Source organism: Heterocephalus glaber, unplaced genomic scaffold, assembly GCF_053883595.1.
Source record: "Heterocephalus glaber isolate CG9 unplaced genomic scaffold, H.glaber_assembly_v1.0 deba00001606, whole genome shotgun sequence".
NCBI classification, from domain to species: domain Eukaryota; kingdom Metazoa; phylum Chordata; class Mammalia; order Rodentia; family Bathyergidae; genus Heterocephalus; species Heterocephalus glaber.
The window spans coordinates 23,039,991-23,055,641 of record NW_028258377.1 but is presented as its reverse complement, the minus strand read 5'-3'; the positions used below and the strand labels follow the sequence as shown (position 1 = coordinate 23,055,641).

The 15,651-nt window shown below is 36.6% G+C and overlaps 2 long non-coding RNA genes across 13 annotated transcripts in view; one reads left to right on the top strand and one right to left on the bottom strand.

The window, feature by feature from the left end:
* LOC110344792 (uncharacterized) overlaps positions 1-15,651 on the top strand; it is a 630,580-nt gene that overhangs the window by 126,272 nt on the left and 488,657 nt on the right. The window lies entirely within an intron of this gene.
* Positions 641-15,651, bottom strand: part of LOC101715281 (uncharacterized) — a 54,195-nt gene continuing 39,184 nt past the window's right edge. Inside the window, exons 4-6 of one of the 8 annotated variants that reach the window (XR_015444638.1) lie at positions 14,990-15,098; positions 3,292-3,395; positions 641-2,953 (exon numbers count right to left, since the gene is read on the bottom strand). This is a non-coding gene — a long non-coding RNA (uncharacterized LOC101715281). The remainder of the gene's footprint in view (positions 2,954-3,291; positions 3,396-14,989; positions 15,099-15,651) is intronic. The other 7 variants (XR_015444637.1, XR_015444641.1, XR_015444642.1 and 4 more) reach the window with 7 other exon arrangements.

Below are 15,651 nucleotides of genomic sequence, written 5' to 3'. Positions count from 1 at the left end.
TTGGTAATCAGCGTTGTTTGCCCTAACTCACTTTGTTGGAGGACACTGTGTTTTGTTTTTGTGTTAATCAAAATATTCTATTTTGTAAGGGCAGAGACAATAGCTCGCTCATCTCTGAGATCCCACAAGACCTAGATCCATGTTTGGGCAAAGTAGATGCATATCTTTATTGAATTAAGCCAGGCAAGATCCCTTGCCATCCTTTAAAGGAATTTTAGTCAACTCTGCCTCTCAGCCATGCCTAGCTAGCCAATGTAAGACTATAGATGAAAGGTTTTGCTTTGTGTTTAAAATTACTGTTTTTTCCTTTGTGAACAAAACAGATAGAGTTATCTGTGAACTTGTTTTTAAATTGAAACACTAGAATGATTAAATTTTGGTATTGTTTATCTATCAAAAGTTATTTTCCACTGAATATCTCTCTTAAAAATATTCAAATTTTCTAAATCCACAGCATTAGATAATCTAAATCCATAGGACATAAAGTAACAATTTTATCTGATGCTGACATATTCTCTTTAGGTTTTCCTCTAAAGAAAGTCTATGAGAAATCCACTGGGCATATAAAAAGAAAAAAAAAGAAATTATTTCTAGTATCCACTGATGGCTTTTTAAGCTTCTGTTGGTTGGGAATTTAGCATTAACAAAGGAATTTGTGATGTCTTATATGCGCTGTGCTCTAATATAATATTCACCTGTGATATCACTCATAATTACTATATATTTAAATCTCAGTTTGGAATTCAGTTGTCATAGGAGAAATAGTACTGGGAAAGTCTTTATTATCAGTTATGAGCTGCTATAAAACTTAGTGTTCAAACATCCCTTGAAATAGACATTAGAGACCTGAAAAGGAGATAATATAAAATTGATCAAAACCTGTATTTCAAAAGCAGCTTCTCTATCATCTGAAAAAAAGAGTTTGGATGAAAGTTGTCTAGGATTATTTTATACATGAACATTTAAAATCAGGCAGGCTGTTCTGTCCTTCATTGTAAAGCTTAGGTAGGTATACAAATATATTCACAATATACTTGGGGAAATGGATATACTACACCAGAAAAGAACTGCAGAAATAAACTGACTCATTGTGAATCTCATCTCTCTTGGGGGAAAATCACAGAGGACCATTGACTACAAAGGTTAATCAGGATTCTGAAGGGACATCTCCTGTGCAGTAGCTGACAAGCATTTCATTAGAAAGCAGAGGAAGCTTCAGTGAGATTCTGGAGAAGAAACTCACCAGGAGCCAGATTGTGGGATGTAGGCGAGTGATCAGAGCGGGCTGGGCGAATGGACTTGAATATCGACAGAGGTTTACATCTCTTCCTACAATCTTACCAATTTCTCTCCTCCCAGAAAACTTTCTGTCCAGAACCACATAGCACTTAGCAGTCAAGTTACCCATTGTTGTAACTGTAGAGTCTCACACTTGAGAATGTAATCATTTTTCCATCAGTAAGTCTATACTATAAAATTCTATTTTACTCCTGCACATGTGTTATATTTCCTTACCCAAATTGTGAATGATGTAGTCCATTTATAATTTCAGCTTCAAGTATCAAACATTTATTCTGGTAATATCTTATCATTCCCAGTTGCCATCCATTCCACTTATTTGGGAAAGAAGGAATTAACTATATATTTATCTTTAAAGGCTTTTTCTTGTTTGATTTTATTTATTTTGACTTATCAGACCCAAAAACTGTAGGAACACATGGGTTTGCTCATTGACACTATTAGGATATGGGATCAAATTAATTTGTTTCAGACAAGAGACTTAAAACATTGTTATTATTTTGCAAGTAAGAGAATCTGAACCATGTAGAATGAAGTCAGTACTCATTAACAAAATTCCCTTAGCAAGAAGGGTTCATAATAGTAATCATGACCAAATTTTCATTTGGAAAGAAAAACTGAGTCAAGAGGAAAAATTTCCAGGTACCTAGTATGGAGAATATTTTTAGACCGTCAGTGAATCTTTATCTGTGTCATCCAAGAACAATAGAGAGTGATGATTTCTGAGTGACTTCTCCTGTCTTGTGTTGGCTTGTTAAGCTTCCTTCATTAGGTGAGGGAGTGTTACCAGTATTTTACCACTCTTTTACTTTGCATTGTCTTATTTTCCTGGGCTTCTGAAGAGAAATGTCTAACACATCACACATACATGCAACAAACATCTTATTATCTGCAAAGCCAGTCTCTGAAGTAAATAAAACACCACCCAAATCCACATTGTCAGCAGTTTATCAAAAAAGCATTTTGTTGTTGGTCCTGTCTTCCTATACATTGTACTTAGAATGCTTCATATTTAAAAGAGCAAGTGAACACTTGGATGGCAATTGATTCTTTATCATATCCCTGCTGCTGGATACGCATCCTCCTTATTTTCCAATAGGCCAGCAAGGGCCCTGAAGTTTTAGTCTTAACTCAGATCTCCTAGGATTGAGTATGGTAAAAAGCTGACAAACCTTTGTTACCTAGAGCTCTGGTCATCAAAGGCAGGGCAGCCGGTGGGGCCATGTCTGTTTCTCTTGCTCTTTCCCTGATCCTCTGAATAAATTAATTGCTTTGATCTTTAAAGCAGTAAATCTGACACTTGTCAGCAATGCTAAATTCACTTCCTCTCCATTTTGAAAAGAGGAATGTTTACAGTAATCGCCTGTTCCTCAGAAAAGCAAATTCAAGATCCACAGTAGGACTGTCACCCCTGGCTGTCCAGCTCCTATCACTGGCCCAATGTAGAGACATGTGCATATTTAACAGGAGACCTTTTTGTGGTGAAAGCAGCATGTCACAGCCAAATACATTTATTATAACATTAAATGACTAAAACTGTTTATTCTGTGAACATAATGGTTTTCTGTGTCTTCAGTTCATCTTAATCTGTTTTAGTGCCCAGCTTCTCTGGAAAGCCTCCTTTGAATGCAGAGTTATTCATTTCAGAGAATAGCTGTAAGAGGAAGAAGAATAAAACAAAATTAGCAGTTGATGAAGAGTCCTTTAGGCTGCCACCCTTTCCATTAACGATTTGATTTGATGTGAGTGCAATGCTTTTCCTGATACGTTACGGTAGAATAACCCTGACAGAAAGTAAAACCAAAGAAAACTAAAACTTGATCTAAGATACAGCAGCCTGCCACCCTCTCTATTAGCATTTTAATTTGATGCGAACTGTGTGGTGTCTTAGTCTCAGTTCCCAGGAAAGCCTTTCTCATTGAAGAGGGCCTTATCCTTATCAAGTCATCCCGAGCACTTTTAGAATTTATTTATTTATTTTTTAAAGATTACCTCTGCTTCTTTCCCTGTAGAAATGGAAGGTGTTTATCAGACACTCCATTGCAGTAGAAATCTAAAGGCGCCTTTTGATGATAAATTGTAAGTCTTCATCAGGACTAAAGGATGCAGTAACAGAAAGGAAGAAGAAGAAAATAAAATACATATACATGTATATATAGTATATAGTGTATACATTGTGTGTATATATATATAAAATATAGTATATAAATATATCTGACTTTGACACTGCACTTGTTGGAATAGCTTCCTGCAAAGAGAAATGAGTTAACAGTCAAATTTTTATTCTTTTGCACTGAATTCTGAATTATGCCCTGTCTTAAAAAGTAATAGAATACAAAAAAAAAAAGTCTTTGGAGACCTATTCATTTACCATCAATTTAAGGTTTCACACTAGCTCTACAATATTGGGCTAAAAAAAGAAAAAGGCATTAGAAATCCAAATGGAAGTTTGTTTCGTGCACAAGGGAATGAAGCTGAGACATCATTTAAACCTAACTAGGCCCAGATCCTTGCTGTCCTTCCCCTAGGCCCTTCCCAGAAGCAGGCTGGGTGCCAAGGCTTCCTGGGTCAGGTGTTTGAGTTTAGGATCCAGTGAGTTGCCTGTAATCCTATTTCTCTGTTTATTGTTTTTCCCGTGTTTTGGAGTCTAGTCCAAAATAATCCCTGCTTATTGCAGGTTTCTGAAGTTTTTCCCTTTTATTTTCTTTTAGTGGTTTCATATTTTCAGGGCTTATCTCCAAATATTTAATCAATTAGATCTATCAAAAATGGATGTATTTTTTTCTTTTAAAATCTTAACTGAAGATTGGCTGTTTGGTCAGAACCGTTGCGGGTAGCTGCTCCCTGCTCCATCTGGCTCGCCCCGCCCACTTTCATCCAGGTGACTGTGAGGAACCCCACCCCACCCCCCACCCCCGCATGCTCACTGCCAGCTTAGCCCGCACAGTCACAGTCGTCGTCCGCCCCCCGCCCCCGCCTCTGGCTTCTTGGCTGTACAGCTACTTGGTTCCACACTACAGAGACACAGGGGGACATAAAGGCCATTGTCCTGAGCTGCAGAAGTGAACAACAGAGAGAGGGCCTCTCTCAGGCTCTCTGATGAAAACTGAAGCCCACTGGAAAAGTGAAGAGAATCTCTGCAGTAAAGCCACACCACACCACTGTAATTAGTAAGTTAGAAGGATCATCACCTCCCATCAGAACCTGGACTGTCTTCAGGGGAAAGGCAGCTGGAACCTGCAGTAGAACCTTACAGAGTTCAACCCTGCAGGAGGACAGGGAGCTCAACTGGAGACTTGCAGCCAGAAATCTGCCTGAATCTCACGGGTCTGTGACTGGCTTACTGAGACTCATTGACTTATAACTGCACACTACTGCTCACATTGTTTATTGTGACAGCAGACGTATACCCTGAAGGAGCCCCTTCATTTTTATTTTTTATTTATTTTCAAAATTACTTTTTTGTTCTAATTTTCAATTTTTTTCTTTTTCTACTCTTTAAAAATTTTTCCTTTCCTCCTTTCTTTCTTTCTTTCTTTCTTCCTTCCTTCCTTCCTCCTTCCTTTCTTTCTCCCCCCCCCCATTTCCTTGCTGTCCCACATTGTTCTTCATCTCCCTTTGTGTTCTTATTCGGGCTCTAATTCATATTTCTTCTTTATTTATTTTTCTTTTCTTCTCTCTCCTCTCACCTGTGCCCTCTGGCCTCACTGCTAACCTTCCTCTGTCCCTCTACTTATTCCTCCTTCCCCAACTCCTTCTAACTCCCCATCCCAAAGGGTAAAGTTGCTATATTGAAGAGTTTATTCACTATAAACATACACTGGATTGGTCCTTGAGTTTTATTTAATTTACACAGTTGAATGTGATAGGTTAATAACCACCACAATTTATCATTTTCTGAAAGGTACTTGATGCTATTGTGTTGCTGATTGTATCACTTGGGCTAAGGTGTTGTGATTGATCTAATCAGTTGTCCTTCCTGGTAAAATGAAAATGAGACAGCCTCAGAGTCATTAGAGACTCAAAACCTGAAGACCAGCTATACCTGGAAGATACCTCTGAGAAGCAATTATTCCATAAGTGTTCTAAATACATCAACAATGATACTTACAATAAGCAACTTCAAAGTATCAACCCAGGAACTAAACCAAGGACAGTACCGAAAACAAAAATGAGAAGACATTTAAGCAAGTCACAAACTCAGACTTCCACCCCACAAAAGACAAATTCTGGGGGAAACGAGGAAGAAAAGTCTGATAATCAACCACCTGGACACCCTGAACTGATAGCACAAGAAGTAACAGATGAATGAGGCTCTAGAAAAATTCAAAACAGAAAGAGTCTCACAGATAACTACAGAGATGGTGAGGAGAGTGAAAGACGTGATTAGAGGCTCTAGATCAGAAACAGATAAAAAAAATAGATTAGCGCAGAAAGATGCTACAAGCCGTGAATGCCCAGCAAAAGAAAGAAATGGAAACTATGATCCCCAATATAAGAAAGAAATGGAATCCAAGAAACACATTCAAACAGGTATTCAGGAGATTAAAAACTCCATTGAAAGCATGCAGAGTGCATTAAGAGAATCTGAAGATAGAATATGAGATATAGAAGACAGGATCGCAGTTAAGAACCATGAAAACAGAGACTTCTTAAAAATAGCAAGGGACCATGAGAAATCAATTCAGCAACTGCTGGATGATGCAAAGAAGAATAACATAAGACTGATAGGAGTCCACAAAAAAACAGGAGAAAGTAAAATTGACATTAAAAAACTGTTCACAGAAGTAATAGTAGAAAACTTCCCAGACAGAGGTGGAGAATTGGACATACAGATAAGTGAGGCATATAGAACACCAACTAGCCATGATCCAATAAAAATCTAGGCCTAGATATATAATAGTCAAGATCCCAGAAACCCAGCAGAAGAACAAAATCCTACTGGCAGTTAGAGAAAGAAAAAAATCACCTACAACTAAAGCCCATCAGAATCATGGCAGACTTCTCAACAAACCCTCAAGTTAAGGAGAGCCTGGAGTGAAGTATTTCAAGCCATAAAAGAAAATAACTTCCAACCTAGACTATTGTATCTGCCAAAATTATCTTTCAAAATTGATGGGGAAATCAGATACTTACACGACAAAGAACACCTGAGAAATTTCATGAACACTGAACTTGCACTCCATACAATTCTAAGCAATATCCTAGAAAAAGACAATGAAGGTCACAACTCCATGAAGCCCAACAGAGGGAAGCCACCAGGCTTGATAAGAAACTAAAGGGAAAGGGAGAAAAAAAAAAGAAATAAAAGAGCCAACAATAGTAAAACATCATAACAAGGATGAGTCAATATCAATTATAAATATCAATGTTAATGGTCTCAATTCACCAATCAAAAGAAATAGACTGACAGAATGGATTAAGAAGCAAAATCCAACAATATGCTGTACACAAGAAACACACCTAACTCAAAAAGAAATTCAGAGACTGACAGTAAAAGGATGGAAAACAGTTCTCCACACCACAGGAACACAGAAAAAAGTAGGGGTAGCAATTTTATTTGCAGCCAAAGTAGATTTCCAACCAAAACTAATTAAGAGAGACAAAAATGGTCACTACATCCTTGTGAAGGGAACAGTCCAAGAGGAAGAGATGACAATCATAAATGTATATGCACCAAATACGAATGCCCCCAACTAAACAAAATAAATGTTAATGGACATGAAAAAAAATAAGCACTAATACAGTTGTAGTGGGGGAACTCAATACCCCATTATCACAAATAGACAGATCATCTAGACAAAAAATTAAGAATAAAGCCCTAGAACTGAACCAAGGTATTGAACAAATGGACTTTATACATATTTACAGAGTGTTCCCTCAAAAATCAGAATACACATTCTTTTCAGCTGCACATGGGTCATTCTCCAAAATAGACCACATGCTAGCTCATAGTACATGTTTAAGTAAATGTAAAAGAATTGAAGTTACACCCTGTATATTATCAGACGGTAATGCTATAAAATTGGAGATCAATAACATAAGAAACTGCAAAACTCACACAAACACATGGAAATTAACACCCTCCTGAACAACCAATGGGTCACAGAGGAAATTAAGAAATTAGACAGTTTCTACAAGTAAATGATAATGCCAGTGAAACATACAAAAATCTGTGGAACACAATAAAAGCAGTTCTACATGGGAAATTCATAGCAGTCAATGCCCAAGTTAGGAAAACAGAACTCAAATAAGTAATCTAATGCAGAACCTCAAACTCCTAGAAAAAGAAGAGCATAACAAATCCAAAGCTCATATAATAGATGAAATTATAAAGATCAGAGCAGAAATCAATCCAATGGAGTCTAAGAGAAAGATACAAAAAAATCAATGAAGCCAAGAGTTGATTTTTTGAGAGAATAAATAAAATCAATAAACCCTTAGCCAACCTTATCAAAAAAAAGGAAAGAAAAGGCTAAAATCCATGCAGTTCAGAATGAAAGAGGTGAAGTCACGACAGACCCAGCAGAAATCCAGAGCATCATCAATACCTACTTTGAGAACCTGTACTCTAATAAAATGGAAAACACAGAAGAAATGGACAGATTCATAGATACATATGAATTGCCAAAGTTAAATGAAGATATAGAAATTCTAAACAACCCAATTACAGTGAGTGAAATTGAAAATGTAATAAAATATTTAACAACAAAGAAAAGCCCATGTCCGAATGGCTTCACTGCTGAATTCTACAAGACTTTTAAAGAGGAACTACCACCATTATTCTTTAAACTCATCAAGGAAATTGAAAGGGAAGCAAAGTTTCTAAATTCATTCCTGGAAACAAGTATTACTTTGATTCAAAAACCAGGGAAAGACCCAACCTAAAAAGAGAACTACAGATCAATCTCCCTAATGAACATAGATGCAGAAATCCTCAACAAGATACTGGCAAACAGAATACAGAGGGTCATCAAGAAAATCATACAACCTGACCAAGTCAGATTTATCCCAGGGATGCAAGGATGGTTCAACATTCGTAAATCAATGAATGTAATACACTATATTAACAGAGTCAAGGACAAAAACTATATGATCATCTCAATAGATTCAGAAAAGGCATTTAACAAAATCCAACACCCCTTCATGATAAAAACCCTACAGAAAATTGAAATGGAAGGTCTTTATCTCAACTTGATTAAGGCTATCTATGAAAACCCAACAGCCAACATCATACTAAATGGTCAAAAACTGAAAACTTTCACACTAAAATCAGCAACAAGACAAGGACGCCCACTATCACCACTCCTGTTCAATACAGTTCTGGAAACAATAGCCATAGCAATTAGACAAGAGAAATAAAAGGAATAACTATAGGAAAGGAAGAAGTGAAACTGGCATTATTTGCTGATGATATGATACTTTACATAGAAGACCCAAAACACTCTGTCAAAAGACTTCTAGACTTAATTGACAGATTCAATAGAGTAGCTGGATATAAGGTCAACACTCAAAAAACAATAGCTTTTTTGTATACAAATAATGGACTCACTGAGAGAGAAATTAGTGAAACAATTCCATTTACAATAGCATCCCCCAAAATGAAATATCTAGGAATCAATCTAACAAAGGAAGAAAAGACCTCTACACAGGAAATTATAGCACTCTGAAAAAGGAGATTGAGGAGGATAAAAGAAAATGGAAAGACATCCCTTGTTCCTGGGTAGAAAGAACCAGTATAATGAAAATGGCCATCCTTCCAAAACTACTATATAGATTTAATGAAATGCCAATTGAAATTCCAACAATATATTTCACAGAATTAGAGAAAATCCAAAAATTCATTTTGAAGCAGAAGAAACCTAGAATAGCAAAAGCAATCCTAGGCAACAGAAACATGGCTGGAGGTATCACAAGCCCCAACTTGAAACTATACTACAAAGCTACTGTGATAAAAACAGCGTGGTACTGGCAAACAGACCCAAGGATCAGTGGAGTAGATTAGAAGATGCAGAAACAACTCCAGACATACTCAGCCACCTCATCTTTGACAAAGGAACCAACCACCCTCATTGGAGGAAAGATAGCCTATTTAATAAATGGTGTTGGAAAAACTAGATTTGAACCTGCCAAAGATTAAAACTAGACCCATACCTATCACCATTTACTAAACCAAGATCAAAGTGGATTAAAGATATAACTATTAAGCCAGAAACACTAAACTTGCTGGACGATAAGTTAGGTAGAACTCTTGAAGACATTGGCATAGGAAAAGACTTTATGAACAAAACCTCCATAGCATGGGAACTAGCAGAGAATCAACAACTGGGATCTCATCTTCTTAAAAATCTTCTGCACTACAAGAGAAACTACCAACAGAGGTAAGAGTCAACCTGCAACGTGAGAAAAATTTTTTAGCAGTTGTACCTTAGACAAAGGACTATTATCTAGAATATATAAAGAACTGAAAAAAATCAGACCCCCAAATTCATAGATCCAATTCAAAAATGGGCATCTGAAATGAACAAATATTTCTCACACAAAGAAGTAAAAGCAGCAAATAAATGTATGAAAAAATGTTCAACATCACTGGTCATTCGAGACATGCAGATGAAAACAACACTGAAATTCCACCTCACCCCAGAAAGAATGGCTGTTATGAAGAAATCATCCAATAACAAATGCTGGTGGGGGTGTGGGGAGAAAGGAACCTTTCTCCATTGTTGGTGGGAGTGCAGACTGGTGCAACCACTGTGGAAATCAGTATGGAGATACCTCAAAGAACTAGGACTAGAGCTCCCATTTGACCCAGCTATTCCCCTGCTGGGGATCTTTCCAAAAGAATTAAAAGAATCATACCACAGTGATATATGAGCACCCATGTTTATAGCAGCACAGTTTGTAATAGCTAAAGCTTGGAAACAGCCCAAGTGCCCATCAACTAGAGACTGGATAAAGATGTGGTTTTTTTTATAAAATGGAGTACTATTCAGCCATAAAGAATGAGAAACTAGAGACATTTATAGCTAGATGGATGCATATTGAGGCCATCCTTTTAAGAGAAATAAATAGGACACACATGTGTAAATACCGAATTGTTTCTCTAGTGTGAAAAAACTGAAAGTGTAATTAAGGATTAAAATGATTAAAATGAATAATTGATAATTTGAAATTCAAAGAAAAGATTCAAAGGGGTAGCGGTGACAGGAAGGGAAGGGGAGAAATCAGAGTTACAGGCTGGAATCTGGAAAGAATCCATATATAGATTGTGTTTAAAACTATAGGAAGAGATGTAGATAGAGACTAGGCTGGAGCTCATCAGTGGGTTGAGAAGGAAGAGTCACTGAGATCAAAGGAGAGAAGGTGTATGTTTCCAGAAGAAGCACATACAACTAGGTATAGTATACAGTACTCGATAGTGATAAATGATCGTTACTGTTTTAGGTACTTATCATAACATGCTGTACTTTTCATCCTTTAGAGCGTAATCCTACTTATATCAAAAAGTTTACTGTAAAACAGTGTGCAGCTATGGCAGTGGTAGCCTCATGTATCTGGTGTTTAACTGCATATTTGGATAATATCAAAGGGCCATCACAGATGATTGACGTATACCTTTTCAGTTGGCACTTAGAAATTGGCACTGTTTGTGGTACTTTGCGATACACATGGATGAAACTGCCTAATAACATATTTGTCAGATTATATTTCCATCACGTGTTATATGACTATATTGAAATTTAAATTAAAAAAATTTGGCCTATGTGGAGTCTACTAGTTAATTAGAACTTTTTCTCCAGACCACTCTTGGTTCAATATTAGTTTTGAAAATCTTTCTGAAACAAATCACATCCTTTGATGTCTTGTTAATGCTTGAGATTTTTTTTTCATTATATGGAAAAATAAATGTTTAAGTACTTTTCAGTTTTGCTTTTGTTGAGTTTTATTATATTTGAATATTATTATAGTTTTCCCTTGCATTGCTTTTCTTCGAATAATTTTAATTTTTGTATATGTGTGTTTAGTGAATGATAATAAAGTTATGCATTTTAAATTAAAAAAAATCTTAACTGAAAACATTTTATTCACATGTTCTGTCGCTCCCTTATCAACTGGAAACATACTGTATGAGTTCAGCTTGAGCCTCTTAAGCATGCCAGTATCTTCCACACAGCTTGTCTGAGGTCATTTTCTTTATTTTTACTTCTCAGCATCCATGAGTACACAAATTTGTTTCCTATACAACATGTTTGGAAACAATGAGTATCTGAAAGTTTGAGAACCAAAAAATAAAGGTATATTTTTATTACCATCATTTTTATCCAAAGGGAGAAACATTACTTCTTTGAATTCCTTCATAAAAGTGGGTTTCTGGCTCACTGTACTTATCTATTTTTGTAAAAATTTGGTGTTCAGGTTTCCCTTTTCAAAATTGTTCCTTTTTCGAATATTCTCTAAAACTCTTTTCACATCAAAGTTATACTTTGAAGCTTTCCAGCAAAGTAGCAGCTAGGTAATCTATGACACCAGCAATAATTTATTTGTGGTGCTTTGTCAGAGAAAAAAAGTTTCATCCTTATTTAAATAGCAGTTTTAAAGCCTAACTAACTATGCATGTATGTAAATTGCTATGGCAGAAGAAGGGAGTATGCAAAGGGGCTGGGAAAAGTGTGGGATGCCTACCCTTGTGGAATACTGAGTCTTTATTAAGCAGATCTCTATGGTCCTCGTGCATTTGCAGGTCGTCTGTGGGGTTATAATTTTTAACAGGGAGATCTGTACAAAAAAGGGTCTTGTCATGTTTAGGAGTTAATCTGGCCACAGTCTGAGGATGATGAGAATTGTTTATTATTCGGTATTTATTACTTTGATGCTTTTATGTATAAAGTAGCTAATGCCCTTAAAAACCAAATTTGAGAAAAGAAAACAAAAATCCTCACCTAGTCAGTCCAGACCTCAGTGCTGGATACATAATGCTCCTAAGGTATTTTTATTGCCTTATAGATGCCTGTCTACATGGCACTGTGTACATATACGGTATAAACCTCTAATAACTTTATATTAGACAGTGTCATATGGTCATATATAAACATCTACAATTTACTCACACATGTTTAAATATTGCACTACTAAACATAGTGTATGTATATGTTATATTGAAATATTTTAATTTATATTAAACTTGAATATGAAATTACTTATTTGTAGGTTCATATTAAGTGTTTAGTAGATTGAACTGACTGAAATTTCTGGCACCTGGCTAAGATTAACTTATAAAAAGTGGTAATTCTATGCAATTCAGTGCCCTAAATATAAGAATCAGTGTAATTACAGTTGATATATACTTATTAAAAATAGAATTTGGAATATTTTTGTAGTGATTTTTGATCAGGAATTCTATGAAAGCTATGCATCCTTCCCTAAGAAAGATTATCAATCATACAGAATTTTGCATATTATTTTAGTGTGCTCATAGCTTTCTGAGGAGCATCCTGTAATTTTTGCACTGTCTCTTAAGAATCTCGGCCCACTGCATGAGGTTGTATGGGTGACAGGGATCGTAGCACCGAATGGCATATGAAGGATGCACGAAGCCTAAGAGAAGATTGATGTAAGAACAAACTACAGGCCTAGCACCTACAAGGATTTCTAAATGACCCGTTTTGGGAGAAAAACTGCAGTCAAAGGACATTCGAGTTTATTCTCTGGATAATTAATAGCTCCCCTTTGGCCTCTCCTAGCTTCATTCTCTGAGACTCCAGTTTTCTGGTATAGAGGAAGGCAAGAGCAATTGCTCTTTTACACCCCTTAACTGTAGACCTTTGCCTGAATTTCATCTCTGTCCTAATCCTCCAATTTTTTCCAGTGTGTTATTTGGTCCACGAGAGCCTTTCTTTGGCAATCAGAGCAAACTGGGCATGAGACTAAATAAAGGACCCAAAGAAAACCTTAAGAAAGAATGCTAAGTGCCTGGGATAGAAATCTTTGTTTTGAGGTGTTCCCTTGGAAGAAGAAATAAGGTAGTGGGCCCATTCAGATTAAGTAGCTCTTACTGTCTGCCCAACTTCCTTCACCTCTTTGAAATGCATGGTGACAACACATTGATATTGCTGAGGTTAACGACTGACTGATTAACAACAGAGCACATTTGCAGGCAAATGAGCTGTAATAATTGTTGCGGGAACTCCTTTGAAGTAATGTTTTAAATAGGCTTATAAGGGCTCTGGAAATGGCTTTTTCTCTCTGCCTGGGCAAGCCCTCCCTATACTTCCTTCACCTTCTGTGCTCTGAGGATGGTGGAAGAGAAAACTCCAATAAGGTTATCGAAGATAATCTAAAAAGTGAGTCATGTTGGGCCTTCATTATGAATTATTTCAGACAGCAGTCTTGTTTGCTGGGAGGAATTTATACCTGTAGCTGCTTTGATCTATAACATAGGTTTGCTAGTTTAGAAAAGTCAAGTTAAGACCTGTATTCTGGATCCAGAGTGTCCCTCCATGGCATATGTCTTAAAAGCTTGAGTGCCAGCCTATGGAACTATTAAGAAGGTGTTGCTGCACCTTTTCTCTTTATTTTCTTTCTGGCCACAAGGAGATGAGCATTGGTGCACACATCCAAAGAAACAGGGCCAAGCAACCAGGGACTGCAAATTCTGAAGCCATAGGATAAAAATAAACTTTTCTACTTTATAAATTGATTTTCTCAGATATTTTGTCTTGGTGATGGAAAGCTGACTTACATAAAGACTCAATGCACTGATTTCCCTGTGTTTTAAAGACAGTTTGACATTTATTTTTAAAAGCTAAGGTGGCAATATTGTCATTTTTGTTTGCCGATATTAAATGTGTACAGTTTCAGAAAATAGCATTGCTCATCTTTTTAACCTCCATGTACCGTTTTGTGGCGAATAGTAGTCCTTAATCTCCAAGGCCCCTCAGTCCATCAAACTGTGGTCGATTCTCCTCCTAACTTTAGGAATCACAACTTTGATTATGTATAATTCCCAGTGTGATAGTGGCCATAAAAATTTAGCATGCACGAAAATCAGCTAGAGTGCTCCAAAAATAAAAAAGGCAGTAGGACCCTATTTCTGTATCCTAAGAGCTTCTGCTGCAGGAGCCCCAGAATTTGCATCTCTAATTAGTAAGTTAATGCAGATGATCCTGGCCCTGAGACCATTCTTTGAGAACAGTGTTCTAGGCATATGGTCAAAATTGGGTGCCTTCAGAGGTAGAGATGCTGGAGTTGGTCCTAGCCCCCTTTGTCCCTTAAAACTTCTCGTCCTCCACATGCACAGATGGATACACACACACTAAAGTGGACTGCTTAATGGGAAATCACCAACCCCCATCCAGTTATCCTGACATTCCTGTTCAGCTCTATAATTTTTCCTTTTATTCTTGCTTTTAGGCACTCAGTTGACATGCATTTATGGATAGCTTGCTGAGCCTATTAATGAAGCTATGGTCCTAGAGTTACCAAAGGAACCTTTTATCCTGGGAAGGGCCATATATTATGGCAGTATATTATATTTTATTTGCATGCTATTTCCTTAGCACTTTCACTTTAATTATTTTACTTTAAAAATGTATTAGACCTATTTTAAAGGTGATCAGTCAGAGTCTCAGTTTTTGCCAGAAGGAGGACCTGAGCCAGTGAAGATAGTGTACATAATGTGGAGGCTCATCACCTGTGCAGGATGACTTACAGCATCAACTGTACCAGCTTCAACTTCATGGAATCAATCCTAGGTCACCAGCTCTCGTCCCAGCTTGAAATGATAAATTTGAATCTAATGGCTTTAATGCAAAAAAAAAAGACCAATGTTTTATGGAGAATTGTAGCAAGTATTTCAAAAAGTATTTTCATTGTTTGGAATAAGTGTTTTACTAGTATATGGAAATGTACTTAGAGCAGCACAATTAGGGGCCACATATTACAATGATTGCTTATGTGTTCTATGTTTGGAAGATAGGGATTGGAGAATACCTTTACTAGGCAGGAAAGGATATCAACCTTAGTTTTTCTGTGCTGCTAAGCTGTGATCACCTGTGGATGTCTCCATTATCTTGGCATGAAAATGATTTGACATCAATATGGGAAGAGTAATGACTAACAAATAATACTCTACCACTTCACCTCTAGCATCATTGCTTACAAAATAAATATATATATTTACTGAACGAAAGAATAGTATGAAAAACAAAACTCGTAGTTTTGCACTAGTTGTGATAATATTGGCAATAAAATAATAGTAGATAAATTCTGTAATTTTTATGAGCCAACTCTTTTGCATGAATTATCATATTTAATCCTTACAGCAATCTATTAGTCAAGAATTATCATTAGTCT